The sequence below is a fragment of the Protopterus annectens genome, chromosome 2.part2, assembly GCF_019279795.1.
Source record: "Protopterus annectens isolate FY-2018-M chromosome 2.part2, PAN1.0, whole genome shotgun sequence".
Classification (NCBI taxonomy): domain Eukaryota; kingdom Metazoa; phylum Chordata; order Ceratodontiformes; family Protopteridae; genus Protopterus; species Protopterus annectens.
This window is the reverse complement of record NC_056730.1, coordinates 419,970,312-419,997,945: the sequence shown is the minus strand read 5'-3', so window position 1 is coordinate 419,997,945 and position 27,634 is coordinate 419,970,312. Positions and strand designations below refer to the sequence as shown.

The following is a 27,634-nucleotide window of genomic DNA, read 5'->3' as shown; positions in this document are numbered from 1 at the left end:
CCCAGAATGCAATCTGAACCTATGTGTCATACACAAACACACTTGCCTAGAATATCCCACTATGTTGCTAGTACCCTGCACATTGATGACAGCTAGTAGGCAAGGTGTGATTGCAGTGGGCTGCAGAGGGCATGGCACCCTGTCCAGCAGTACAATAAGCACATAATTGCGGACAATGTGCCTTCCCTATGTTCCCCACTGGATGCCTGCAACATATGTGGTACCATCAAATGTTAATCACAGAGGCCATACAATGCCTTACACATGCGCCCTGTATGCACTGATGCTACTGACACTAGGGAATACCTGTATCATGCTATCAATGCAGGTGCAGGGTCAACCTGCTGTCTATAAGCAGGTCCTGCCACACCAGGCCAGTATTGGCATATCTGAGGATAACAGTCTGTGTACACAATGTGTGCCAGTCAAATCAGGTACACTTGTACATGTCACTGTACGTTATCGTGGGATGTGCGCTTCCCAGGCAATGTCCATGTCAAGGATTATCAAACACAGACATGGCATGCATTGCAAAGCAATGGCCATACACAATGGTAACCAGGATGTCAGGGCAGTTCATACAATACCCATCTGTGTGGGACATTGCAGACACTACACCCCTGTACCACACTGCACACCATTGTCAGGTGACATGATGCCAAGGATTACCCCTCACCCAGCCTTGTACAGCCATCTTGCACAGCCAACCACTACACACCCATGAAGCAATGCACACATGCATGTCAGTACTGGCACCTTGTGTCTGCATGTGGGGTATGATGCTCCCAACCAAAGTCACACCCAGTATAATTCCCATTGGCATACCGACTGATGTCAGACACGTTCACATGCCCTAGCCCATAGAACCTCCGGATATCCCCTATGGTGCATGTAGTACCTGTGCATTACTGCAGTGTGGCAAACTAAGTAGTTAGGAAGTGTATTTGTGGGCCTGGCAAAGTGTGTCAATGTGAATTCATTGGAGAGTGTGGTTGTGTTGACAATGACATCCATTCATGTGGACAGCCATGTGTGCTACACCTAATGTATGTCTACTATATCTCTGTTGCAGATGTCACTCACCAGCACACATATATGTCCTTACAGCACACCAACATGCCAGCTTTGTGGCACATGGAGTAACTGCATGCACTTGTAATAGTAATGACTAGTCAGTCAGGGGTTTGAACCCCTGTACTGGTAGGTGTGTGACAGATGATGCTTAAGTTTTAGTCTCTAAGCCCTTCTCTGATGTACTTTGCCTCTGTCTGTCCCTCCCACACACTCTCTGGTGGATGTGGAGTTGTACACCTGCTCATCAGCAGCTTGTGTTTTGTAAGTGATAGTCATGATCAGGTGATGGCCTCTGCACCTATTGCAGTCCTCCTCTAGCTGATTGCATGTGGTACAGCTGTGATGATGTTCTCGTAGCCAATCGCATGGAAACACAGTACAATATCTAGGAACATCATGTTGGTGTTTTCCCATGACAGTCGCTGTGAGTGGAACCTGGATCTGGTGTTTGGTAAACGGCATCACAGATGATATCTGGATGTTCCTCAAACAACATACACAGTGGAAAATAGCCTAAAGATAGGAGGGGGATGTGCCAGACATGACTACAGCATGTAAGTGTAGCTATGCTTCATTGAGACAACTGCCAGTTTAACAAGTTGTGTGTGGTAATGGCTAATCTGCACATTTTAAAACTGACAAGACAGTGCTCTGTTTGTGAGGGAACCCCCATCTGTAGGGCCATCTGTGGACTGGTCAGTGTGTGGAACCATTTGTTTCCTGTGTTACTCACTGAACACACATCTGTGAACTGTAGGAGCATAGTGTGAGGATTGCAGTCAGTACATGGTGATAGTGATGAGAGTTACTGCCATTGCATCCCTGATTGGACATATGTCACATGAAACAGTGGTATGACAGTCACTGTCTGGGGTTCTCAGTGACATGCCAATAATGGGCCACTTTCATAGCTGCAGTCACAAGTCTTCTACACTTTGTACAGATGTCATGCAGTATATATGCATGTGTTGTGCTCCCTCTGCAAATGTATACCATCTGTTGTGTTGGGTTGATGGTCATATCTATGCATGCTGTTATAAGTAATCCTGAATGCTGTTGACTATTACTAAGCCATATCTGTGTTAAAACTGCAACACCATAGGCTGTATGGGTTTGGAGGTCCAGGCAGAACCTCCTGTCCTACTTCAGCTGGCCATGGCACAGGGCACCAGCACATCTGGGGCCCAGCCTTGGACCTCCACCTCTGTTGGCTCTGCACCACCTTCTGGTGGAACCGCCACTGAGGATTGGGCTTGTCCCCCCAAGGGAGCAGGTCCAGACAGGAACTTGTCCGCTGTTGTACAGTCCCGGATGTGGTGTGTAGGGAGCTCAATAAGGGGTTTCGAGGCCAGATACACCAGCTCGAGGGCAGAGTGTCACATTTACAGAGTGAGCCTGCCCTACCTAGACAGCCCCCAGCACTGCCACCTTTGCGGCTGTTTTGGTGCAGTGGTGGCTGCCCATGGCTGGGGACCTCCGTCCCACTGTTTCCATCTGGGGGCTCATGGGCTTGTGACTGCCGAACACCCCTCCCTGTCCAAGGTGTATCCCCCACATGTGTCATATACCGACCCTGTATGCTGTTTTGTCTGTCATCCTACCCAACCTATCCTCAATGGGCATACCCACTCTCCTTCCCCCACATCCCACTCTCACCTTACGGAAACAAAAGGCCAATCAGTTCCTAGAACAACATTTGCCCCATACATAGCTGTCCATTTCACACACGTGTCCACTGGACACATGTAACCCTTTTAATATGCATCACAACATACTCCAGTTGTCCTCACCCCTGTCTCTTATGCACACGATCCTGGTATGCACATGACTCCTAAAGGTTCCAGGTACATGTGATGCAGACGACCATTGTACATGCAATACTACCGGTCCCTCTATGGTTACCCCAATTACCTTTTTCATGATGATGATGTTGCACACAGCAACTTGCAAGAGTACTGTTCTTACATAATGACTGGACAGGAACTGTTGTGTTAATGTAAATAAAATGCACAGAGTGATGTATTTGGCCAATGTACAAATGTTTGCATGTATTAATGACACATGTCTGTCTGAGGGAGTCTTGATATTACATAGGACAACACCACTGCATACTACAGGCATTGCTGATGTTTCCCTTTTCATTCCTTTTTAATGCTTTGTTGTCACATGGGATGTTCCTGATATATATAGATATATGTGTGTATCTATATCTGGACATAAACACACACACATACATCTACATGATAGAATACATTTCCTATACTGTTGAATGACTGCGCTGGATGATATGTTTGTGATAACATCCAGTGTCTGTATATCTGCCATGGCTTAGTGATAAATCACATTAGCTGTGTGTGCAGGGTCCTGGTTTTGAACCTTGCAGAGGCCGTTTATTTTGTTGCTTGGCAGAACAAGGCCGTTGGATACGGAGTGATTAAAGCACATTAAAGCAGTTGTGAGCGGGTGTGCATGGGTCTGCATGTAGCTAAGCAATGCCAACCTCCAGTTACAGTTTCTTACACTCCGTTTGCCTCTACATTGCTTCACCAGTGTAATACTCATATATTGGCGGCCAAACAGGCTTACACCCGCTTGTTCCCGCACTTGCAAATGCACTGCATTTGGTGTTTGCATCTGACACTCATACCCCTGGGTGGGAGTGAGGACTACGATATTATCTTGTGATGCCTATTACATTGGATTACATGCCTACAGTATCGGGAATGGCTGCCCATTAGGCGAAAGCATGCCATTCAACTGTATGGAATCCGCGCCCTGTCCAGAGTTTGATTCATATTATTGGTGTGTTCCTCTTACAATCTGCACCTGTCTGGCTAATACATGGGAACTGATACTCTTCAATACAAACAAGTAATTGGGTTTTGGAACCCACATCCTTCAGCCGAGTCATGCTACTGCATACCTAATATTCTATCATCTTTCTAAGGTTGTAAGTGGAATATGTGCTTTCTGTCCCTATCAGACCTCTCAAATGATTGGGGACAAATATCAACTGAATCAGGGACAAGTCATAACAACATCAGGGACACATTTAAATTATTAGTGCTATTAACCCTTTCACACTGACAGGCTCAGAGCATATGAATTCATACACATTTTCTGAGGTAAATGATGTTTATAACCCTTAATTGCTGTCATTATTCATTATGTGTAATTCACCACCTTTCCTCCAAAACTCACTAGTTTTAGGAGGGATTAAATGGGACAGAGTTAGAATTTGAGTTGAAATCAGGGATGTCTCTGGAAATTGGGGACAATTTAGAGGTATGGTCCCTATTTGTTCCCCCAATGCTTTATGTCCTGTCCAGTGGATTTACTCTTAGGGGTTGAGAGGTATGGGTGTCAGCTATGCCCATTTCGGAATATTACTTACATCCCCGGGACGGTCCTAATATGACTGAGTCAGCCAACACCTGCATGCCTAGGCCCATAATTGCATACCCATAGTACCCCCACCTGCCCCTCCTCTACAGTACTCATCCTTACTGTGGGTGCAGGTGGGGTATAAACGCACCACTACACACTGCCCACTCCCCACATGTCATACATTGTGTTGACCCAAGGGTTATCAGGCTTGCACAACCTACTGGTCCATGTACGTCTACAGCCTGGTTTGATGAATCATTACTGGGACTGACTCCGATGATCATTAATTTTTGGGTGCCCCACAAGGGACATCGATGTCTATGTTTCAAGATTAGACCTGCCAGGTCTCTCCCACTGGTAGTATCCTGCCGGTGGTCTGGGAAGCAGTGGTGTGTTTACTTTTATTGTGTGTCTGTATGTCTCACCAGCCTAGCTGGGGGTGGGGTGGGGGGTTGCTGCTATGTGTTACACGTTTGTTGATTGGACCCTTCACCCCCATATGCACGGCCTGTGAACATATTTAATTCATAACTGCTGTATCATATCCTAGCTATATACATGTGTATAGTTACAGTCACATATATATATGAGGAACACACCAATAATATGAATCAAACTCTAGACAGGGTGCGGATTCCATACAGTCGAATGGCATGCTTTCGCCTAATGGGCAGCCATTCCCGATACTGTAGTTCATTTTGTAGTTCATGTAGTACACAGCCTGGGATGTCATCTGGTCCCATGGATGCTGTATTCTTAGCTTTGGAGAGTGCGGTTTCTACCTGTGCGGCCTTGATTACTGGAATTTGGCAATCTTTTGGTATTGATATATATATATCTATATCTCAAACAACATATGGGTCTATGGGTGTCTGCATATGTATATATCTATATGTGGGTATGTATATGTATTCTGCCTCTGTATGTATACATTTGTACTATGGAGAAGGAGAGGCTTATCTCTATGTCGCTATTGGTAGATATACACACACATACCTCTACATATATACATCTCCATCTGGTTATTCCGTTCCTTGCCATATAGATTACACTTTGCTGTAGTGGGACTCGTAGTGTGTGTGGCTGCTCATTGGGCGATGCCTCTGCCCAATGAACACATTTGCTTACATCCTTGGGGCTATCCATATAGGCCCAAATCAGCCAACACCTGCACACCTAGACCCATAAGTAGCTACCCATAGTTCCCCCACCCGCACCTCCTCTACAGCACCCATCCTTACTCTGGGTCCTGGTCGGACCTGAACACACCACTACACGCTGCCCACTCTCCACTTCACGGGACCCATGTCATACAATTGTCTCAACCTATGGGTCATCAGGCTTTCCCACCCTTGTATTCCGGGTATGTATACACCCCAGCCAGAATGGTCGGTGTATCACCTTTTTTTGGTCTTGTCAATTTTTGGGGTGTCCCGCAAGGGATGCTCCTGTCTGTGTTCCAAGATTAGATTTCACGGGTGCACTGTGTACCCCCCCAGTTGTATCCTGCCTGTGGTCTGGGGAGCAGTGGACTATTTATATTGTTTGCGGGTTTGTGTGTATGTTTCCCGTGTCTGGCTGGGGTCGTGGAAGATCATGCTACATGTTTCATGTTTCTTGCTTGGGCCCCTCACTTCCATTGGCATAGCCTGTGAACATATGTCATTCTTATGTGCTGTTTCCTATCATAGCTGTATATCTGTGTATATGTACGCACACACACACACACACACACACACACACACACACACACATATATATATATATATGTATGTGTATATATATATATATATATATATATATATATATATATATATATATATATGTATATGTCTGCAGCTATATATATATATATATATATATGTATATATATATATATATATATATATGTGTATGTATACATATATATATATATAGATATGTATACATATATATATATATATATATATATATATACATATATATATATATATATATATATATATAGAGGTTCATAGGTTCATAGTTTGGTACTAGGCTATCGGCCCTAGGGCCTATGCAAGCCTAGCCATAACAATTCCCTGGATATTTCTTCCCACAATATTTACTTCTCTGGACCCCTGTCTAGCAGGGCGACTGTCATGATCCCTGGGGTGAATTTCCTATCTCCCATCCAATCATCAAGGTTCCTTTTGAAGAGGGCCAATGAGGAGCTCTGCTTGACATGTATGGGCAGTCTATTCCAGAGTATAGGGAGTCTCTGGGTCAGGAACCTATCCCTCCAGCATCTTTTGTTCATTGTGATGACAAGGTTTAGATCCCTGGAGCGTTTGGTTCTGAGGGATTGGGATTTCTTTAAGTGGAGCATGTCCAACAGCTCAGGGTTTGACATGGCCTTGTATATTAAGCAGAGATCACCTCTGAGTAGACAATATGCCACAGAGTATAGCTGGAGTTTTTTTAGACGGTCAGCATATGGCATCTGCTTTAGGCCTGTGATTCTTTTAGTGAGGTATTTCTGTGGCCTTCCCAGCTGTTGCAGATGTCTTGTGAGGTACATACCAAATGGGGCATTATACTCTATAATGAGTCTAATGAGGGATGAGTACAGTGGGACAAATCCTTTTTTTCTGGATGAAAAGCCCTTAGTGATGAGGTGTGCCACATAGAAGGATTTCCTGACTGTTGTGGCGATGTGGTTATTGAAAGTGAGACCACTATCCACCTGTGTCCCTAAGTCTCTCATCACACTTTTGATGTTTAGTGTCCTGCCACCTATGTGGTAATTCATGGGTACATGTTTTTTTACAAAGGGGATAACTATACATTTCTTGGCATTAAGCTTGTGCCCATGGCTCTGGCACCAGGCATCTGTTTCTGTAAGGCCCTTTTGTAGAATATCCACATCATTTGGGGATTCAGTAATGGCTCCCAGTTTGCAGTCATCTGCGAACTTTGTTAACCAGAGTCCGTTATTGTTGGCCTGTACTTCAGAGAAGCAGATGCCAAACAAGAGTGGTCCCAGGACTGAACCTTGAGGTACTCCACTTGTCACTTGTCTGGAGCTGGATTTGGAGTCGGCTACTTTTACAGTCTTGGTTTTGTCAGTAAGCCAACTGGCAACCCATAGAGTGATGTAGGGATTTATGCCCAGCTTAGTAAGTTTATCTATGATTCCAGAGTGGGGGATGGTGTCGAAGGCCTTGGCAAGGTCCAGATAGGCTGTGTGGACCACCTTACCCTCGTCCACAGCTCTGGAGACTGATCCTAAGAAGTCAGTCAGATTCAGGAGACAAGATCGGCCCTTCACAAACCCAAACTGGGTGGGTTCCAGTGTTTGAAGGTTGCCAATGTCTTTGTTTATAAGTTCCATGATAATGCGTTCCATGCCCTTGCAGATCAGGCTTGTGAGACTGATGGGATGGTAGTTCCTGGGATCCAAGGATGATCCTCCCTTGTGGAGCGGGATAACTGTAGCTGTGCACCACTCAGTGGGCATGAAGCCTGAGGTGAGGCTATGATTAAACATGACACTTAGGTGAGGTGCCAGTTCATTTTGTAGTTCATGTAGTACACAGCCTGGGATGTCATCTGGTCCCATGGATGCTGTATTCTTAGCTTTGGAGAGTGCGGTTTCTACCTGTGCGGCCATGATTACCGGAATTTGGCAATCTTTTGGTATTGAGTTGGGCCCTTTAGGGGGTGAGAGGGTGGGGTAAAGTTGGCACTAAATCGATCTCCCAGGATATTGGCAATATCCTTGGGATCAGTATATTTAATGACATAACTATAGAATGCCTTGTGGTCGTCTTTCGAATCTTTGGCAATTTTATTTTCGTAACTAGCTTTTAAGGATTTTTATGAGGGATCCCAGCTTCTTACTGATGCTGGTGAGGGAGTTTTTTGCATTCTGAGATTTTCCTCTTTTCTGCAACAGTTTCTTCCTTCTGTTGTATAGTTAGTTTATAGCAGGGGACCACCAGATTGGCTTCCTTTTTTTGGAGAAGAGCATCTTGGTTCTATTTGGGATGGCACGATTCATGCACGAGTGGATGTGCTCGTACAGTGCCTTAGTGTAGGATTCTGCAATCAAACTTCCAGATCCCGTCTGCGTGGGTGTCATGAAGTTTATATATATGTGTGTATATATATATATATATATATATATATATATATATATATATTTTATATATATATATATATATATATATATATATATATATATATATATATATATATATATATATATATATATATATATATAGATATATATATATGTGTGTGTGTGTGTCTGTAAAGCAATGCATACCCCGCGCAAATGCACTTACACACGCTTACTAGTGTTTATATATGCTTAAACCTGCTTACTAGTGCCTTATTCATTATGACACTGACACTTCACTCCAGTTCACTTTTAATTGTTATTTTGCAGGTTATACAGCAAACAGATGTCGCAATATGTTCATGTACAGATTACCAATGGTAAATGGTATATGATGCAGTGGGATTCAGAACGGGAATGTCTGTTCCTTAGGCGGTTGCTTTAACCAATACACTATTGCTGTGCTGCTTCATTTGCATATATACCCATATACCCATGGCTCCTGGTTCCCTAAACACCCACCCCAATGCCTCCCTAACACTGCAGTCATCCATTCTCCAGCTGGATTCGCTGTGTATCCACACCACTACACATTGGCCACTCCCTACTCCTGTAGACCCATCCCATCAGTTGACTCACTCCACGTATCCTCAGAACACCCAAATTTTAGTCCACAAACATTGGTGACATGAGCGACCAAAATGATACTATTTGCAATTTTTGGGTTGTCCCACATGGGACACGCATGTCTTTATGTCAAGATTAGACTTTATATTTCATTATATCTTTACTCCCATTAACATAACACTACAATAAATTAATAAGTATGACTATGTGGTAACGCACACGTTACACATGAGAGCCTAATCATGTATGTGTTCGGCGTATTTCTTTTACAAACAGACCGGTTTAGTAATTGGCATTGCTGTAGCAGGCAGATCACAGGAATGATTCCATATGTGGGAAAGTCCTCACATTTGATTTTTTTCAGCACAGCACTGACTTCGGACATTGTACACACTTCTGCGTTTTAGCAGTTTCGTCCCTTCCCTCTTATGCTGTCGAGGTTTGTAAGGGCACATTCATGTTATTTATGTCTGCAAATGAAATGAATGTGTTACAGAGAATGTACTTCTACATATAGATGTCTGCATGTGTGTATGCATATATGCTTATAACGAACTCGCTGACCTCCACGGGGCGGTCCAATTAGAACCAGCCCATCCAATCCTGGCACGCCTGGATCCATAATTTCATACCCATAGTTCCTCCACCCCACCCGAGTTCAACATACACACATACCATCCATTGTCCAGTTGCTATCGCAGCCATGACACACCTCAACACATTGCCCTCTCCCGAGCATTAGGGGCCCTACACGTATGTGGTCCCAACCCATGTATTCTCAGGCTCTCCCACCATTTAGTCCTTGAACATACCTGCCCTTGCTGTGTAATGGTCGGATGGCCAAATAGCCTATTAATTTTTGGGTAGTCCCACCAGGGACTACCCTCTGTGTGTAAAGTAGACTTAGCAGATCAACAATGTTACTCCCACTGGTAATATCCTGCCTGTGGTGTGAGTAGCAGTGCTTTGCTCACTCCTGCCCAGCTTGATATGACATACACTGACAGCGCTATATAATACTGGGGTTGCTGTTGATTCCCTTCTCATTCCTTTCCTTTTGTATGCTTTATTGTTACGTCATTCTTTCTTCATATATATATATATATATATATATATATATATATATATATATATATATATATATATATATATATATATATATATATATATATGTGTGCTTATATATATATATATATATATGTGCTTATATATATATATATATATATATATATATATATGTATATATATTATATATCTGTACATAGTTATATACATTTCCTATGCTGGGCACTGCTTAGACCCGTGCAAGTGCACTCAGACTTGCTTACTGGTACTTATATGTGTTTACTGCTGCTTATTTGTGCTTACACCTGCTTACTAGTGCCTTATTCATTATGACAGTGCCACTTTGATTGAATGACATTTAAGTTAAATATCTCATGCAATACTCTTATTGTCGGTTTTACAGCAAAACGACATTCATTCCACATGGAAAATGATATGTGCTATTGTTGGGCTCAAACCGTGAATGCCTGTTCGTTAGGCGGACGCTCTAAACACTACACTATTGACATTTACGTTGATTCCTCATGTTTATCTCTATTTGAATGAATTTGATGTGTAAGCTATGCTCAGCAGACAGTGACTCGCAAACACGCTGCGCTTTGCTTACACCTTCGATATTGCAGCAATTCAAATGTATAATAGGGACACGGGGAATCTAATTGTGAAAGTTCTAGGGACTGGGCTCAACATTCCACTACGTGCTTGTGTGTTTATTACTTCGATTTTATTTCACTGTTTGTGGACACTCTTGTATGCTTAGAATACGTTTTGGTATCCACAGACACTGAATTACTGACTTATAGTTAGAGACGGGCTCTACTAGTAGGCATAGTAGGTTATGCAACTGTCGGGGCATGTTTACGCCTCCATAGAGCACTTGTACATGCCCCCTGCACTTGCACACGTTTCCTGTCACATCGAGGGTGCGGCAGCGCGCCCTCATACATATTCATATGGTGCTGCTGCACCATCTGTAGTAAGGACACTCAGCGCAAGGATAAAACCGTCCTTGCGCCAAGCTTCTTGAATCCCGGGGATTGTCTTACTCTTGTTCCCACATTAACTATCAAAAAGTATCTAAACAATTTGCAACCTACTACCTTGGCTCCCAATCAATTACCAGTCAAATATATTAAAATTGCTGCCTATGATCTTTTCTACTTTGTCTCTAGTAACGTAGGCAGGGCAGGATGAGAAGGCAGCTGATTTGGGTGCAAAGTGTTAGGTGTGTGAATCTGGATCTCTCTTTAATGTAATACTGGCTTTTAAAAGCCGGTATTGCATTTACAGTCAAACCTGAGTGCTGTAGTGCTCCGTGTGTGGTCTAAGCTGTAGTAACTGCTTTCTACAGTGTAGCAAGAAGTTTGTATAGTTTAAAAGTACATTAGAAAATCTCTTTTTTTAATTAGAACCTGAATGCTGTCGTGTTCCCTACAGGTAGGGTATAAACTGTAGCAACTGTATGCTACTTTTGTAGCAAGCAGTTACCTACAGTTTAAAAGAAGACCTTTTTTTAATAAAATGTGCAGAAGGAAGGCCAAAGGCAGGACACAGAAACAGGACCTGTTTTTTTTGCCCTTCAATGAAAGTGTGGGTGGGGGATGGATCTAACCGTCATAACCTGTTTGCTGCTTTTTTTTTTTTTTTTTTTTGCTCTTCACATGAAGACATGAGGGGGTAAGGTGCTGGTTCGTGGCACTGGCACAGGCTCTGACAGCTATGCTTCTGCCTGTCTCTTTATTAATGCATTAGTGCCTATGTGGTGTGGAATGTCACACCTCTAGCAGCCTGCACATATCTTGCATTCTAAAGTATTGTCTGAAAAATAGACTTTAAAAGCATAAGATAAACAAATGAAAATATTTTGTGAACAGTAAAATCTATTCAAACTGTACAAATAGCAATATTTTCAGTAAGAAGTATTCTTTACAATGACAAAGGGCTGTTCATTCATAGCCTTTTCCATAAATACTGTAATATATTATAATGCACAGAAATTACAAATTATATTTTCTCTAAACTTTCATAAGATCATAGGATCATAGGAGGTTACTAGGCTAATGGCTCTGGAGCCCTTACAAGCTTAGCCAAGTGTTTATCCCCAAAAAAGAAACCTCATTTAGCACCTATTGCCCCTGTCAATGAGGGACAAAGGTGGAACCCCTGGAAAAAATTGTGGTTTCCCATCCACTCATCAAGGTTGCGTTTGATGAGGGTCAGTGAGTTACTCTGTTTGACATGCATGGGAAGTTTATTTCAGAGACAGGGAAGCCTCTGGGAGACAAACTTGTCTCTCCAGCAGGTTTTGTTGATGTCACATATTAGATTTAGGCCTTTCAAGTGGGTAATGCTTGAGGAGTTAGACTTATGGATATGGAGCTTCTCTAGTAGGGCAAGGTCTGATACTGCCTTGTAGGTGAGACACAGATCATCTCTGAGCAATCTATACAATACCGAGTAGAGTGATAGTGATTTGAGTCTGTCCGCACAGGACAAGTGTTGGAGGCCATGGATTCTCTTTGTGAGGTATTTCTGTGACCTTTCCAGTTGGTACAGGTGTTTGGAGAGGTACATACCAAATGGGATGTTATACTCAATTATAGGCCTAATGAGGGAGGCGTACAGACAGGTAATAACCTCCTTTTTTCTGGATGCAATTCCTTTACTTATGAAATGAACCAAGTAAAAGGCTTTTCTGACCACTGCTATATGATGGTTGAATGTGAGATTGTTGTCAACCTGAATACCCAGGTCTCTCACCACAGGTTGTGTGCTAGGGGGGTTGCAGTTGATGTGATAATCATTAGGGGCCATGTTTTTGCCGAATCATATGATAATCCTTTTTTTGTGTTTAACTTAAGGCCATGACATTGGCACCAGTCATTTGTTGCTGTGAGACCCTCATGCAACTCTCGCAATATGTTAAAATCATTTGGGGAGTCAATGACAGCATCCAATTTACAGTCATCTGCTAATTTGGTCAGCCACAGGCTCTTTGTCTTTGCCTGGACCACCAAGAAGTAAATGGCAAACAGTAGGGGTCCCAGGACAGATCCCTGGGAACACCACTAATGATAGGTCTGCTGTTGGAGGTGGTGGTGCTTATTTTAACCTTGTGGGTCCTATTGGTGAACCAGTTGGCCACCCACCTGACGAGATAGGGATTTACACTAAGTTCAGTTAGCTTTTCGATGATCCCTGGTGGGGGATTGTGCCAAAAGCCTTGGCCAAGTCAAGGTAAGCTGTATGTACTGACTTTCCCTCATCCAGGACCTTGGTAACAGTCTCAAAGAAGTCAACCTGGTTCAACAGGCAAGATCTGCCCTTGATGAATCCGAACTGGATAGGGTCAAGTGCTTGGTGATTGCCTGTGTCCTTGTTTATGAGATACATAATAATACGCTCCATGACTTTACAGGTCAGACTTGTCAAGCTAATGGGGCAATAGTTTCCCGGGTCAGTAGTGGCACCACCTTTGTGCAAAGGGATGACAATGGCAGTTCTGCACTCTGCTGGAATGAAGCCTGTAATTAAGCTGTGGGTGAATAGGGTGCTCAATGGCAAAGCTAGTTCTTGCTGGAGATGGTGAAAATACAGCCTGGGAAACTATATTTTCAGATCTTGAAAACTATACAAACTAAACATTTATTATTAGAACATTTTTGTTAACCAGACATAAGCTTTCACACACCAAGAAGAAATTCATCTATATATGCATGCTCATTGAGATGTTTTCAGAAATATGAAAATATAAGTTTAATTGTATTATTAGCACTACAAAAATACTGACTATCTTGCAAGATGTGCAATTTACAGTGCAAATATTAAAGATAGTTTTCTTCAACAGCATCTAAGGTTTCACCTAATGTCTTGCAACAATTTGTAAGTAACCTGTTTTTTGAAGTACTAAGTACATATGGAAATATTACTTACTTTCACAGTTACTAACAAACATCTAGCAATATTTCCAGTAGAGTATGATATAAACCAGCATTTTCAGTGAATTGTCCTTTCTCCAACACTGGTGTTTCACACCATATATCTCAATAAAATGTAGGTCTCTCAGTTCTGAACCTATGAACATAAATGTAAAAATATGAATAATAAGTGGTAAATAAAGATTCATTTATCCACTGCAGGATCCCTTGAACTATCAGTCTTGGTGTCATTTTGTTAATAACCCATTGCCCTTTCTAATGCAGCCTATTGTTATCTGGTAAGTCACTTAGTTACAGAACCCAGACCCAAAAACTTCTGGGCACCATAAGGAGGTGTGGTTGTGAACTGGAAGTATACAAAAAAGGCATTTTAGGCTTGAATGCATTAATACGTAGAAAAATGGCAATTTAGGCTTAAATGCATTAATACATTGCATGACCACTAAAATTATGTCCCCGCACTCTGCAAAAAAATTCTACATAGTAGCCTTGCACAAAGGTGGTCCTTCTGTATTTCCTGCTAACTGCAGATCCATAGAATACCCTATCCCATATCAAAAATTTTAGAAAGATGTGTACACTCACAACTCATTAATTACAAATCCAAGAACTATTGTCTAGAGGAAATATTTTTTCAAAACTCTCCAGGATACCAAATAGCACTTCTCAACAGAGACTGCAAACTGTCATTGCTGGGCTGCATCACCTGGTAGGGACCCTCTAATCAGTGGTCCATTTGAGAACGTTAAGATGTTTATAAATTATTATGAAGGCTATATACTGCAGAGACTAACTGGGAGGAGTATGAGAAGGTGATACAGAAATATCTGAGGGATGTAAGGGAGCCAAAGGTAACAGTAGGGCAGGCCAGTGAACTGATGACCCTCATGACCACCAAGGAAGTTATTTGAGAAACAATGAAGATTCAGGTACAAAATAAATCTCAAGGCAGTGGTGAAATTTTATCTAAAAAATTCTGTTTAAAGTAGCTTTGTCAATCTTGTTATAGTTTCATTAGTTAAGAGCTGCTCATACATGCTAACAGTATAAAAAGAAAGATACAAAGAATGAAAATTTAGTTCATGTAAATTCTTCGTGAGGTGGGTGATAATCACTTGTTGCAAGTCGGACAGTATTGGGGTAAATTCTGAGTAATAAATCTTCCCATCCAACATGTTTTATTTATAGGCTTGCAGAGGTTTAAATCCTTAGTTTATATGCTAGTGGAACTGTTTGTCATTTGGAAATGCAAGAGCTCAAGGAGGATTGTCTCCTTCATGGAATGGAAAACGATGCACAGATTCCAACATAAAAGTCTGTAAGAGACCAAGTAAAGGGATAAGGGTTCAAGTCTGTCCCGATAGCTAAGGGTCTATAGATTAGTGATGTTTTCAGTTAGGAAGTACTGGGGTCCTTCTAGCTGTGAGATGTGTCTGGCCAAGCATATACCTAAAGGGCATTTTACTCTGTAACCTTTCTAATTGGAGTAGAGCAGAGTGAAATTATAGGTTAGTACTAAGCTAACTGCCCTTGTGGGCCGTTTTAAGCCTTGCCATTTACCCCATGCAAGAATCAAACCCTGCACCTTGTGTTTGTAAGGTAAACACCTTAACCATTATGCCAACCTGCCACCATTCTATAGCTTCTTTTGACCTGGATGAGAAACTTTAAGATATCAGTTGTGCTAAGCATCTAAGTGCTAGGATATCTGACTACAGTAACAGTTTTGAGAGAGTGTGCAAGTTATGTTGTAAGTTTTTTTTTTTTTTGCCAAATGCAAGAATACTATACTTTCTTGTATTTACTTACAGACAAGTTTCAGTATATCATTGGTTGGTGAGAATTAATTATTACTGTAGTGCTGCCATGTCAAGAGAATCAGGGTTGGGGGGGGGGGGGTTGAGACTGGATAATAAAACCTAACTTGAATTCATCGGGAAACTTTTTTTAGACACATTGTATGGATTTGCAGTTTGGAGATCAGAGAAGTATAAAGAATAAACTCCACTCTCTGCAAGCTCTCCTCACCCTAGACAATGCTGACATCTGTGCAGTCACTGAGACATGATTTGAAGCCATGGAATGAACATTAGCAGTACAAAGCTATATGCCTTCCACAAATTTAGACCAGCTACTGCACAGGCAGGGACTAAAGGTGGAGGTGTCTCAATTTACATAAAAAATAAATATACCTCAAGGCTAGTCAAACAGGATGATGCACTTGAGCTCCTCCACATTCAAATCACCATAGGTATAATCCCATACCAATTACTTGCAAGCTAGAGGTCCCCCTCTATGACCCAGGAAACCCATATCACATATTTAAGCTTACCAGAAACACTCACCATCCAATCCAATACCGTATTCATGGGCAAGTTTAATTATCCAGCTTTTAAATGGGAATCATATATGACACCAAATTTGCAGTCACAGAAATTCCTGGATTCTTGGACAGATAGTCAATACCCTGACTAGGGGAGCAAACATACTGGATCTGGTCCTCATTGAGGATAGCTCTGCACACCACATAGTGCAATTTTTTTACTGGTAAGATCAGACCACGAAGCAATCTCCTTTGAAATGAAAATAGAACCAGGAACCCCAGCTAAACCTGGGATGTTCAGGGGCTAATTTCAATCCCCCATAAGCACTGAGAACACTGGTACCTACACGGAACTGTTCACAGAAACTCTATACAAGCATGTTAATAACTGCATAGAGGCAGTTGTACCCACTAGGAATAAGTACAGAACTAACTCAAAAAACAAGCCACCCTGGTGGAATAACAGCATCAATAGGCTGGAAGCAGGAAGAAAGTAACTGAAAAAATTTGGAGGTGTAGCACCCAGCAGGATAAAAGCACTCTTATTAAAGTAAACAACCCCCTCAGAGGAAAAATAAAGTCTACCAAAGCCAAAGCTGAGGTAAATTCAGGCTCCCAGGCCAAGGACAGCCACAAGGCATTCTTTAGCTATATCTGCACTTACTTCTCTGAAGTCAAGGCTAATATCAAGGACCTCTAGCTGACCAACTTTGGAGAGGATTGCAAATTAGGAGCAGTCATAGAATCCCCCACTGACACTAGTGTTCTCCAGGAAAGGCTTACACAGACAATTAACTTATGTTAGAGCCATGGACTAAAACTAAATGCTAAGAAATGCTTCAGGAAGTCATCCACCCCTGATAGCTATCATATTGACAATGGATCTATATTAAATAAGTGAATGCTTAAAAAAGTGAACGCTTATTCATCGACCCTAGTTCAGCGAATGCTGAAAATGCCGAACACTCAGAACAGAGATTTTTTCCCAAGGAGAAAAATCACTGTTCCACAAAAAAAAAAAAACAAAAAAAACTTAAAGCAGTATTTAATGTGGGGGGGGGAGCTTCACACCCCACACCTCCCCGATGTGGAGGGCTGTGCCCCCCACACCCCCTACTTAAATATACCAACTCTGTGATCCCACCATAGTGGAGGAAACGGCAAACTCCCAAAACCGGCATAGCAATTTCTTTCCCTGAGAAGAAATTTGCTGTTCCAGGTGTTCGGGATTTTCAGCATTCACTGAACTAGGGTCAATTAATCAGCATTTGCTTTTTTAAGCGTTCGCTGATTCAATATAGACCCTTGACAACACACCCCTTAGAGGTGACCCAGTAGTCAGGGACTTGAGGACACACATGGACAGTAATTTAGCCTTTGACTATCATGTGTCTACAGTAGTAAGGAAATCATTCTATGTTGTGCAACTTATAAACAAAGGTATGGTATCTAAGTCCAAGAAGTCATTGTTCCATTGTATTCAACATTCATCAGACCTATCATTGAATACAGTGCCCCCTTTGGTATATACCTAACCAGGCACATTGAACACTTGGAACCTCCACACTGGTTCTTCAGTAAAAGAATATAGGACATAAGTAACATGTCCCATGCTGACTGCCTCAAAGCCCTATCCCTGTAGTCTTTGTCCTACAGACTTTTGAGAGGAGAGCTATGCCTGGCATGCAAGGCATTATCAGTCCCCACCCTGATGGACCTCTTGCATATCAGGAAAAGAAATAGCACTGGAATTATTCATTCTAAAGACTTTAAACTTGCCTGTGATATAAAGATGACCTGCTGGAGAGGCAAGCATGTATCCTATAGACTACTTCATCTATGTAGCAGGCTCTCCATCAACGTGAAGCAGAGTTCCTTCCTTACCCAATTCAAGCATAACTTGGACAATTGTATGAGGAACAAAAAAATCATCCATGGTTTGGTACCTATGCCTTTAATGTAAGTGGTTCATCTCCCACACCATATGAACCTATAAATAGGTAGGGGGTCAATCCCTGAGGTATGCCACTAGTTAGTTTCTTACTTTCTGAGGTGGTACCTGCTACTTTAACAACATGAGTTATATCATTCAGCCTGCTGGTTATTCACCTAACCATAAGCCAGTCCAGGTTTAGGTCTCTTACTTTACTTACGATACTAGATTGGGAAATGATGTAAAAATCCTTAGCCAGATCCAGATAGGTTGTGTGGACTGTCCACAGACTCAGTGCCTTCCATGAAATCATTGACTAAGTTAAGTAAATATGAGCTCTCTTTGACAAAGCTGAGCTGCTGAGGGTGTGGGTGACTGATATGTTTGATATCACAGTTTTTAAAGTTCAATATGATACATCCCATGGCCTTGCTGATTACTTAGATTAATTGATCTGTAGATCCTGAGGTCTGTAAGTGAGACCCGCTTTATGAAGAGGCTTTACAACAGAAGTTCTCCATACTTCAGGAACATACCCTGTGGTTAAGCTTAGATTGAATGAATTCAGGAAGGGTTCCATTAGAGATGGTCTGATGCTTTTTATCTGGCATCCAGGCAAGTTGTCTGGCCCTACTGAAGTGATATCTTTGATCTTTGAAATCACAGTTAGGACACATTCCATTAAGAACTTATGTGATTTCAGGGATTCGGGGATTTGTGGGATAGCTACAACTGTTTGACATTCTCACTAAACATATCTGCAAGAATGTTTGCTACATCTTCTGAGGTCAGAATGAGAGGTGCCATTTTTGATTCATTCAGAACTTTGCTCAGCATTGTTTCTTAATTTTCTGACATAATTAGGGTTGCCAGCTGTCCGTTTTTTGACCAGACTGTCCGGTTTTCTGACAAATTGTCCTGTTACAAATTTCATTCAAAACCGAACATGTGAAGTCTGGGTTTATGCCACTGCCACGGTCTTAAGCATTTCTCCCGCACCATCTTTACTCTCTCTCTCTCTCCCCTCATTATTACCTGTGGTTTAGAGCCATTACCTGACTCCGGACTGTCCAGAAATAAGGGGCACTGTCCAGAAAACATCAACTGCCTTTTCTTGTCCGGAAAAAATAAAATCTTTTCATTTAATTAAAAAAATACTTTTTTTAAAGGGTGTTCTACTTTAAGAACGCCCTTTGCATCTGGTCACACGCACAGACGCAGAAGAAGCCAAAATTGTTTACATGACGTCTTCATCTTCCAAGCAGTGGAATTTGAATTCCAGTCTCCAGAAGACATTTGGACTTTGCAGCGGACCACAAAAGTGAATGGTTGGACAAAATCAGTGAGGTAGGGGTGTGTGTGTGTGAGGCTGCCACTGCTATGAAAAGAAGAGCAAATGAAACGTAATTAACTTAACGGGAAATAGTTTTTTTTATAATTTGATCATGTAGAGCAGAGGACAGGAAACATTGCATGGTATCTTGTACAGTCTCATTGTATTGCATTGCATTTCTGGTTTGCACAAAGCTTTAGGGCTAAATTCTTCCATTAACAAGTAAGTCACAAGATGCTTCTTTCATATGAGCTTTAGTGAGGCCTTCTCTAGACGATACTGAGAGCATGTTGCTGTTGCTGTCCTAAGCTTACATTTCCAAAAGAAAATAATAATATGCTATAAAAGACAGAGCTGCAGTCTGTCTTCCTGCTTCAGATAACAAAAGGCCAGACAGTTCTTCCAGCAGACTTTTATTAATGATATTACAAATCCCAAGAAATTGTTTAATTTGTGTGACTAAGTACTAGTAAAATAAAACATGAAATGATACCTATTGTTGAAGTCTTTTTATGCGATTATTGCAATTCCTTTATAAAATGATGTTGCTTAAAGCTGTTGAATGTGGTTAAAATATTTTAGAATGATAAAATAGGGAAAACATCTGTTGCCATAGTATCTCACCTGTTAATATTACTAACGTGCCTTTTGATATAATGCTCTATAATCGAGGGTCAGCTGTGGTTAGTTGTTATTTGTGACATACAGAGCTGAGATTGGTATAGCAAAGGTGTGTAAATTGATGACCCTGCTAGTTTTCTGACCATCCACTAGTTGTCCACATTCAGCATATGCTCTGTAGCTTTCTATAAAAGGCATAGGTTCATTTTTCAAAAGCTGCAAGACCAATTGTGTCATTATGTATTGTTTTATACTAAACATGTATTTTCAGACCATGCTATACATTTTCAGGTCTGTTACTGATGTAAGATGTGATTGTTGTTCATACTGTGCCATTTCTTAGAACATTTTAAAATGTTATCATCCTAAACTTGGGAAAACAATATGCCATGCTGTTTCAGTGAATGTGAGATTTAAAGGCAGAATAGTTTTAATGCTAAGTCTGTTTTCATTGTGAGACTGTATTGCTTTGTTTAGCAAATGTGTATCAGTGGTTTGTGCTATAAAATTGAAAAAAGAGGTTATGTCTTACCATAACGTTCCATCTGAGTTGTTTCATCTTTGTTTATTCATTACTCATGGGATTCGGTTCCGACCTCAGAACCAAGACAGCCTTTTTTTCAAGCTTGCATCAGCCACAAACCTCTCAAGCTAAGATTTTACCCATCATGCCCTTCTCCCTGTTACCTCAGATCTAGTTTGCAAGTTGGAAAAATGAAGCCGAGGCTACCTCTGGTCAGACATGACCTAACAACTGGAAAGGAGAACAAATGAGATCCACCAGAAACCTTCGGAGGGGGAAGGCGGATGGGCCATAATGAATAAATGAAGATGAAACAACTCAGATGGAATGTTATGGTAAGACAACTTCTTTATCTGATGTTAATCTTCATTTATTCCTTACTCATGGGACAGAGTCCCCAGCTATCTTGTTCCCTGGGTAGCCCTATGGACGGACATTCCGGAGCACCATAGAACCAAAAGAAGCTCTGCCTCTGGAGGCCAAGTCCAACTTGTAATGAGCAATGAAGGTATGAGGTTTAGCCCAGGTTGCGGCTGCACAAATGTCATTCAGAGATGTACTCGCATGGAAGGCTGCAGTAGTTGACACTGATCTTGTAGAGTGGGCTTTTACTCTGCCAGGTAAAGGGATACCATTCTTGCCATAAATGAAAGTAATACAATTTCTCAACCAAGTGGCTAAAGTAACTTTTGAAACTGGACAACCTTGTCTGGATTCAGAAAAGGCCAAAAACAGCTGGTCAGATTTTCTATTAAATTTAGTCCTGTCTAGGTAAAAACTAATTTGTCTATGTACATCCAAGGTATGTAGGCAATATTCCCCTCTGTTAGAATGATTAGGGAAGAACACTGGCAAATCAATAGTCTGATTGATAGATAACTCAGGAACGACCTTGGGCAGGAAGGTCGGATTGGTCCTTAATGAAACTCTGTCCTTGTGAAAGATGAGGTAGGGGGGTTTGATAGACAAGGCCTGTAATTCAGAAATACGTCTGGCAGAAGTAATAGCAACTAAGAACAGCGTTTTCCATGACAGATACTTTAGATCACAGGTAGACGCAGGCTCAAAAGGAGAAGCTGTCAACCCTTGAAGGACTAAGGCCAGGTCCCAAGGTTGAACAAGTTGTCTGAATGGAGGCTTTAGTTGGGTTACACCCTTCAGAAAGGTCTTACAAAGTCTGTGTGACATTAAGGAATAACCCTGGAAGCCATTATGAAAATTAGAAATCGCAGCCAAATGAACACGAACTGTGGAGGCTGCTACCCTCGATTTAAAAAGGTCTGAAAGATATTCTAGCACAATAGAAACAGGGGCTGTAAAAGGGTCCATTTGTTTATCTTGTAGCCAGAGAGAAAACCTCTTCCATTTGCTGCAGTAGAGTAGTCTGGTGGATGATCTATGAGAGGCAATCAGGATGTCACGCACAGGGGAAGATAGATCATGCTGCCTGGCAATCATTGGAAGTGGCTATACCAAGCTGTTGGTTTCAGGCTGGATAGGTTTGGATGAACCAGATTCTATGGATGAGAGATCAACTCTGGAGTTGGTTTGAGAATCCATGGTTGATCTAGCAGATGAGGCCACAGGAAGGGAAACCAAACTTGTCGAGGCCAATATGGAGCAATGAGAATAACTTTGCTCTTCGACCAACGTGCTTTCTTGAGGAACAGGGGAACGAGGGGTATCAGAGGATAGGCATATAGCAGACCCAAGGGCCAATCATGAACTAGAGCATCTCCCGGTGACTGTCACTGAGGGGGGATTAGGGCAAAGTAGTTGCTGCACTTGTGATTGGACGGGGACACAAATAGGTCACAGCAAGGCTGGTTCTAGCGGTCGAAAATCTTCACCGCCATTAGAGGATTGAAAGACCACTCGTGAGGCTGTAGAATGCATGTGCTCAACTTGTCCGCTATCACATTGGAGCTTCCAGGAATGTGCGTCGCTATCAGAAAACGGTTGGAAGCTATTGCCCATTGCCATATTCTCATGGCCTCTTGACAGAGTGGGTATGATATGGTTCCCCCTTGTTTGTTGATGTACCAGGAGGATGGTATGAACCAGACTACTGCCATATTGTCTGACTGAATTGCAGTAGTCCCTGATGTGAGGATTGATTGGAATGCTTACAATGCTAGTAACACCGCCCTCAGTTCTAGGACATTGATATGCAGATGGGCCTCCATCTGTAACCAAATGCCTTGAACTGTCTTTCCCTGAAACAGCCCCCCACCCCATCAGGGAGGCATCCGTGGTCAATATGGTGTTGGCCTGATGAGGGGTGAAGGGATGAGACCACTGGTGAGGGTTGTTTGACATCCACCAGATGTCCTGTTTGCAAATCATAGTTATTTGAAATGGAAAAGATAAGGGGTGCTGGGATGGGTACCACTGAGTAAGAAACAGCCATTGAAGAAGCCTCATATGTAGCCTTGCTAGAGGGACTATGGTGATGGAGGCTGCCATTAATCCCAGCAGTTGAAGACCAGATCAAGCTGAGGTTAGATTTTGTGAAAGTATTGCCTAAATCTGTTCTTTGATCCTCTGAATTCTATGAATTGGTAGAGAGACTTCATTGTGTCCAGAATCACTTCAATGTACTCTAATGAGTGACTCGGAGTAAGGTTTGATTTCTTCCAGTTTATCAATATTCCGAGCTGCTGTGCAGTGTGTAGAGTGTAAGTCATGGTCTGATCCAGTAGATGTCTTGTTGGGGCAGTAATCGGCCAGTCGTCTAGGTAGGGAAACACCTGGAATCCTTGAAGCTGCAGGTGAGCTGTGACTACTGCCATGCATTTTGTAAACACTCTGGGGGCTGCAGAGAGTCTGAAGGGCAGTACGTGAAACTGGTAATCTGGCTCCCGCCCAGAAGCAGAGATATCTTCTTGAGCACTTTTCCACCTTTATGTGGTAGTACGCATCTTGAAGATCTATGGAGCATGTCCAATCATCTTTTTCCAAAAGTGGAAGTATAGACTGAACCGTGACCATCCGGAATTTTTCTGTCTTTACGAATTTGTTTAGGGTGCTGAGATCCAGAATTGGTCTCCAGTCCCCTGTCTTTTTTGGCACCAAAAAGAATCTTGAATAGAGGCCGGACCCTGGCTGGTCTGGGGGGACTGTTTGGATGACTCTTTTTCGAAGCAGTTCTGATATCTCCATAGCTGCGGCTTTCCTTTGACTGGGTGGTACGTTGGGTAAGCTTCTGGGTAAGGGGGGAGTGAATAAGAAAGGAATATGGTATCCTCTGGTGATGAGCCTTTGTACCCAAGCATCTGTGGTTATGGTTTGCCCGGCAGAAGGGTACAAGGAAAAGTGACCCCCAGCTGCTTCCAGAGGAAAGCAATTGGGCTGCTTCTCAGGAGCGCTGATAGGGCTGTCCAGAAAAAGATTCCCTGGAACCCCAGTTTCACAGACCTCCCATACCCTGAAAGGGGCATCTTCCATTAGAATTCCCCCTGCATCTAGGGGAAAACTTGGCCTGAGAGTCATGGAAAGGACCCTGAGACTTTTTGTGAAACATTTTCCCACTCTTCTGATTCCTAGAATAGAACTGCTGAGGAGAAGATAAATGGACACCGACGGCAGATAGGGTCTTACTCTCCTGTTCACATCTGGTCAATGTATCTTTTACCTTGGAGCCAAACAAAGTAGTGGTCTCAATAGGGGCATTACGGAAGGAAGCCTTGAAGGGATCCACAAAGTCACAAAGGTGTATCCGGGCGTGGCGTCTCATGACTATACCTGCACCCGCAGCCCTCGCTGCTCCCTCAGTAGTGTGTGATATCAAACACATTGAGGTATTGGAAACCAATTCTGGGGTCACTGAGAGGCCACCTTGTCTCGGACCTCATCAGAAACTGCTCCTGCCAAAGTCTCAGAGAGTTCAGACACCAGGTCATTCTGTAGCCTTGTGAAATGTGCCAGATAGTTCAAGGACCTAACAACAAAGGTCGATGATGCGAAGACTCGCTTCCCTAATCTGTCCACTGCCCAGGAATCCTTACTGGGCAGGTGAACAGCCTGGCTCTCCTCTGCCAGTTCCTTCTTTGTAGCAGCAGCAACCACTGTGGCTTCTACTGGGAGACCTTTCGACCAATGGGGGCACTCTTCTGGGGGAGAAAGGATTTTGTCCGGCCTACGAGGTATGGCCTCCACAGAGTCCAGTGCCTTCCACGCACACTGCATGATGAGCTTGAAAAGCTCTACAGCAGGTGGGGTAACCCAGGGGTAGGGGGCTGGACATGAAAAGCCTGCAGGAACACAGACTCCTCTGAGGAAGGGTTAGAGGACTTCCATTCACCTCTCTGCTTTAAAACGTTGAGGATGTCACCAAAGGAAACCTCATCAGAAGGTGAATGTGGGGGCCCTCCCTGTCATTGTAATCTGTGTCTTCGGTCACTGACTCTTCCGTGGAGTCCAAGTGCTTCCTCTTACACGTATCTTGCAGTGGACTTCCTCAGTGGGAGACGCTGGGGAGTGCTGCAAGAACGGGGTCTCCAGGGGGAGAATAGCCCAAGACTCTTGCTCCCTGAGACCAGGGATTGCGACCTGAGACAGCTAAGGCTCAGAGGAAGTAGTAGTCTCTGACAGAGGTGGCCAAGAAGAGGTGGCCAGTGTCCTCTCCAAGGCCGGCCCGCCCAAAGAGGGATGCCTCAAAACCTCCACAGAGGTCGAAGGAGTATAGGTAGGAGTCTGTGGAGAAGGCTGATCAACTCCAGGGGGAGAGACACTTTTGATGGGGCAGGAATTCCTCTGGCCAAAAGCAGCTGGTCTATAAGATGCACCACATCATGTTCAGAAAGGCTTCTGGTAGACCTCACTGAAAGCCCTTAAGGCGATTCAGGCCTGTCCAAAAAAGGGCTACCAAAACCACTGAAAGAAGGTGTCTGAATAGGTAATGTCTGCACCAAAACTGGTGGTATTTGTATAGTCTGCACCACTAAAGCCAGCGCAGAAGTGGTATGCACTGAAATCAACAGTGTGAAAGGTTCCTGCACCAAGAATGGTTTTGTCAAAATTGGAGTTGTCTGTACCGAAACCATCAGCGCTGAAAAAGCCTGCACCAAAGAAATTGTCGGTGCAGAGGGGGTCTACGCTAAGAAAACTGTCGGTGCCGAAGATGTCTGCACCAAGAAACTGGATGGTGCTGAAGGAGTCTGCACCGAGACTTCAGTCAGTGCCAAAGATGACTGTGCTGATATACCAATCAGTGCCAAAAAAGAATGCACTGAACTAGTCGGCGCTGTAGTAGTCTGCACCATGAAGGCTGAAGTCTGCGTCGAAAGCAATGGTATAGAGGGACCAGCAGACATAATCGGAGACAGAGTCAAGTGAGTCAGTGCCAAAGCAGCCGCTGGCACTGACGACTCTGACAATTTAGCCTTTTTATGTTTCAATTCCTTAGGGTCTCCAGAGGGAGACGATGGAAAAGACTTAGATCTTTTACATTGTTTGAAAGGAGAAGAAGTTTCCTGCAACCCAGAAATAGCCTGGCAGAAAGAGGTCTTAAGGAGACCCTTTAGCACTAGTTTATTTCTACATTCGTTCAATGTCCTGGCAGAAAAACTTTTACAAATCTGACAGGGCGGCTTCACTGTGAGATGAGGCATGCCCAAACAGTAAACACACAAGTCATGCATGTCAGAATGAGGCAGTTTGTGCCCGCACTCCGAACACCTCTTAAAGCACGGACTCCCTTTCTTCTCTGACATTATATCCACAAAATATTGAAAAACTAGGCACACACACACACACTGTAGCAAGGCCCAAGTGAGGGTGAGGAAAGACTGCCAACAAAGGTAGTAGAAGATACCAAAAAGGTACAGGTAAGAAAGATAGAGAAGATACAACTTAATAAAGTTGAAAAACTAAGAATTCTGAGAAAAAAATCCAAAAAATTATCAAAATATACACTTAGCTGGAGATGAACGGCTTGACACAGCTGAACAGCAATGTGGCAAACTAGGTCTGAGGTAACAGGGAGAAGGGCATGATGGGTACAATCTTAGCTCGAGAGATTTGTGGCTGACATGAGCTTGAAAAAAAGGCCAGCACGGTTCCGTGGTCAGAACCGAATTCCATGAGTAAGGAATAAATGAAGATTAACAACATCAGATTAAATGTTTTAAAGTAAATCCAAATATCTGTAATCACTGTAGAAGTAAAGCAGAAGACAGTATGCACACTGAGAGTTTTGAACAGTGTTTATGGCAATTGGGGAGAAATTGGCTGAAAGCAGGAATCCGGAACAGAAAAAAGAGGGCGTTCCCACCAGCTGATATCACAGTGATGCCACAAAATGGGTGGAGCATGAATGGGAGGGGTGGGGATGGGTGAGGTTATGGGTGATGCGATAGGCGTGACCTTAGTCCGGTTTTAGCCACAAAGAAAGCTGGCAACCCTAGCACATAATTAAAGAAGGATTTATAGTTGCCCTCACCTTCAGATTCTTGTTTTAATTAATGTTTAGCTTTGTTATATTTGGTAGAAGTTTTTAGTGCATTGCTGGGCATTTTGACACATTGTTTAATATGGGCAGATTTAGATTTGCTGTAGGACTTTGGAAATGTTTTGTTCTATTAGGAACTGCCAGGTATAGACACTTTTTCAGGTATGAATAGAACTCTGCCACACAAGTAGCAGCTGAATCTGCTTGGTTGCTGGTAATATTACAAGCAAATTTACAGAACTCATCATAGGGTTTAAACAAACTCATTTTGTGAAGTC

The 27,634-nt window shown here is 42.7% G+C and overlaps 1 protein-coding gene across 1 annotated transcript in view; it reads left to right on the top strand.

Moving 5' to 3' along the window:
- MRPS27 (mitochondrial ribosomal protein S27) overlaps positions 1-27,634 on the top strand; it is a 1,668,787-nt gene that overhangs the window by 521,500 nt on the left and 1,119,653 nt on the right. The gene's annotated exons all lie outside the window — the stretch shown is intronic.